The sequence below is a fragment of the Sarcophilus harrisii genome, chromosome X (assembly GCF_902635505.1).
Source record: "Sarcophilus harrisii chromosome X, mSarHar1.11, whole genome shotgun sequence".
Taxonomy (NCBI): Eukaryota; Metazoa; Chordata; class Mammalia; order Dasyuromorphia; family Dasyuridae; genus Sarcophilus; species Sarcophilus harrisii.
Window position 1 is genome coordinate 23,351,890 of NC_045432.1, and position 4,157 is coordinate 23,356,046.

Below are 4,157 nucleotides of genomic sequence, written 5' to 3' on the forward strand. Positions count from 1 at the left end.
GGGTATGCAACTTTTAATTTCAACACTATTGCAATTAATACATTGGGAAGATGAGGAGCAGGAGGAGGACTCTACACAGGGACTCAATCGAGTAAGTGGGGATGAGAGGCAGGGGACCCACACCCCTGAGGGTGGGGTTCAGAGAGATATTAAGGCAAGGTTGGTTGGGCTTGTCCTGGCACCAGACACCTTCCCCAGACTCTCTCTGCTCCTCCAGGATTCAGACTCACGTCTGGTCCTTTTTGAGTTCAGGACCAGATAACCTTTCCTCGAACCTCCTAGCCTTGGGGGGCACGAGATCCTCCCTTTCCCCACAGCCCGACCCTATCTGGGTCCTCCTACACATTGGACCTACTTTGTCTCTCTGAGTAGGTGGAGGAGCTTCATGCCCCATGCCCCCTTCACTCCCCACGGTGCACTTACCCATAGTGGTGAGCTGGGCTGCCAAAGCTTGTTTCAGTGAAGCAAATGAGCTAACAAACTGCACTGAAATATTATCAATGAGTGCCAGTGTCAGACTCTTGCTTCACCAAAACTGGCTACAAAATGTTTGATGATGAAAATAAGAAATGACTAATTCAGAGAGTAGATGGAGAAAGAAGGAGCTTTTAAAGATAATGGTGGAATATATGATTCTGATTATGATATATATGGTTACTTCAAACCTCACCAATATAATGACACTGCTCTTTGCTGATGTGTGAGCATAGCTGGAGTAAGAAGAACTGATAAGGATACTAGAATATTATATGTGAACTAATAGGAACATACTGGATTGGCATTGAAGTAAAACACAAAATGAGAAAAACCTTTTTAATAGTATTATCTTTTAAAATGCCTTCAAATGGGAATTTGAGCATCATTAGCAACTGAACCAGAAATACATCAAAGGAATTATGTATGAGGATGGTGTTATCATTATTGAACTGATGCAAAATGGTACCAGGAAGAATCCTAATGATAATGATGTGGACATAGCTCTTGTAGCTTATTATTTTGAGAAAGATGTTAAAGGGGAATCTCTCTTTTATTCCAGTAAACTTAATCTTAACACAAATGGTGAAATGCTGGATCTGGATCCTGCTCAAACTTTAATCTATTATCTGCATGAAAAACCACCTGAATTTTCAGTGGAAGGACTAAAAGCTAGTGTTGTTGGTATCCTACTAGTTGTAGTTGTAGCACTTGTAGCTGGCATTGTTGTGCTGGTTTTGTCCAGGAAGAAAAAAGGAACCTAATGTGAGAAAGCTGAAATAAAGGAGATGGGTGAATTTCACAGAGAATCCTCCATATAACTATCAAAATATAAAGAGAGTGAGAAGAAAAATAGATATTGATCCTGTGTGGCCATGGGGGAAAAAAGAGGTCTCTCCAAATTAATAGGAACCACTATAATCTAGGCTTCAAAAATGCAGAATGCGCAGAGATTATTAGTGGGATTGGTGACCATCCCAACCTTAAGGGAGTCTTTTTTGTTAAGTGACCTTTTGTTCAATGGACTTTTGATGAAGGTCTCTGGAAATTGAGATTTCTGGAGACCACCCCACCCCCTCTCCTTTTAATTGGTACTTCTAGATTTTCTTTTATCAACTGAGTGCCAAGTCTCTCCTAGCCAATAACATAGTCTCTATGAAAAGATATGAAGCCCAAGAGAATCTTCATCATATTCCCTTTAACCATTCCTCCCAAGAATAAGGGTGCTGCTTCTAAAGTGCTCTTTCTATCAAGTGGGGAATAACTTTTTGGCCAAACAACAAATTGTAAGATGAACTTTTGGAAGGCTCTAAAAAGAGGAATGCCTTTAATTGGAGGCCCACACAACCAGTCATTTTCTGTCCCTAACTTCTGCTTGTTAGGTTTGGTTTTTTTTCTAGACTTTGATCAGTTCACCTTCAAGTGAACACTAGACAGCTTCAATCATTTTCTGACTCATACTCAAGCTCAGCACCCCTTTAAGTTAGAACCCTGTAGGATGATTATGTTCTATGCCCATTCCCAAAAAAGTAGTTTTGGAGATGGGATCATTGCCCCCTACTTCAAAGGACTTTGGACCCCAGCAAACTATTACTCAGTATCTGAGTGCGCCCCCAGTTAAGGAGCAAATTGACCCTATGCTAATCTGATGTCACCAAATTTTGACCTCATTTTCATCTCTATAGCACTCCCTCCACATAGGTCACTGTATTTCACTCCCAGCTTCTGGATACTACTTAATAAGCATCTCTGGATTTGGGCTCTAAAATTTCAGCATCAATCTGCTGGACCACTTCCTATTTAGCAATATAACCCATTTTTCAAAATTTCTTTAACAACTTAAAAGAGTAGGGAAATTGTGAGGTCCTGAGTAACTAGGCAGGGTTGACAGAGAAAGCCAGAAGTAATGATAAATTACTCCCCGAGGCAAGCAAGGAAAGGCACTGATGATGTTCAGTTCAACCTTATAGTCCCTCCTTCTGTGGAGATTATGGGTAGACCCACCTTGCTATGTCCAGCCAGAAATCCGAGTTACATCGAACGCCTGAGGTTAAATTACCGCTCTAAATCTATCTGGCTCATGCCATCTTGCCTGAATCCCTTTTGGGTCAGTCCCTCCTAGCACTCTGCCTCGTGGTGTTTTTTCTCATATCCCCTCACCAGGCCTAATGATATTTTTCTAATGGTATACACCAACCTCATGGAATATTACCTTTCTCCTGATTAATTGTGAGTTCCACTAGGGAACTTGTCTTTTCCATTATTACCTCTTTTCTTGCTAATTCTATGCTCTCTCAATCTTTCATATTTGCTATTCCTGATATTTGTGGTTTCTCTTCATTTTTGTCTGTAACCTGTTCTCCTAAATAGACCTGTCTTTTGCCAAAAAAGGGAGGGAAAAGAAATGAGATCTATTCAGTATTCAAGTTATAAGAAATCCAAAAATTTTAGCTATCCCAGTCAAAAAGTTGGACCACTACAAATTATTCAAATATACATTTTCTTACACATGGACTTAAGCAAATGCTTATATGATATTAAATTTCATGCTTTAAATATATTTCCATGATTTTCCATGGATTCCACATTTCCATGAATTCCAAACTTTTATTTGTAAATGAAAACTAGCTTTCAGTATTTTTTTGTTTGTCTTGTACATATTTTTGGCCTTGAATTCCTTTAAAGTTTTTTATGGACTATGAAATAAACAAGTTGTTCAAAACTGAAAAAAAGAAATCAATACATTGGTGAATTGTCAATGATGAAAAAAGATGAAAAGATATGGAATGAAAAAAAATATTTTTTAAAATGAGATGAATAAAATATTTTCTATAGCAAATTGATCAAGTAAATCTGGCATTGATAGCATCATTTGCTGAAATAAATGAATTGATTTTTTTTAATATTGTAATTTTGACAGGGTTTTGACATTTGCTTTTAAATCATCTTTTATATAAGGCATATATTTGCATATATACAGTTGCATATATTGTGTATATATATATATATATATATCTATATGTGGTGTCTATATACATATATGTGTGTATATATATGTCATATATATAGTACATAGACAGGGAATTTAAAGAATGTCTTAAAACAACAAAATTACAGCCAGTTAAAAGAACTCAAAAAAGAATTTAAAAATAAAATGAGAGACATTGAGGAAAAACTAACTAAATAAATACAAACACACCCAAGAAAAATAAGATTATGGGAAAAAAGTTATCCAATTAGAAAAGGAAATAGAGTCTTAAAGATGAAAATAACTGTTTGAAAATTAGAATTTGGCAAGGGGAAGCCAGTGAAGCTATAAAAAAGTAAATGACCATACCCTCAAACATAGAAAGACTAGGTGAGAGTTATAGAGAAAAGAATGTTAGAACTGGGAGGAAACTGTTAAGAAGACATAAGTGACATAGGAGAGCCCTTCCGGCATGGAATGGGAGAACTAGGAGTGTTCTTAAGACCCAAGAAAGTCAGATTTAAAAGGAGCCCAGAATCTAGATGATAACCAACATTTATAAAGCACCTTAATATTGTTGGCAGAGAGGTGGCCAAGAGAACAGAGGGCCAGTTCTGGAGTCAGGAAGACCTGAGTTTAAATTTGGCCTCAACTTGTGATGGAAAGTCCCTTCCCCATCCAGAGAGAGAATCTATGGAGAATGAATGTAGATCAA

The 4,157-nt window shown here is 37.4% G+C and overlaps 1 pseudogene; it reads left to right on the plus strand.

Annotated features, from left to right (window-relative positions):
• The first annotated feature begins 589 nt into the window (after positions 1-589).
• Positions 590-1,295, plus strand: LOC100919372 (annotated as a pseudogene).
• The last annotated feature ends 2,862 nt before the right edge of the window (positions 1,296-4,157 follow it).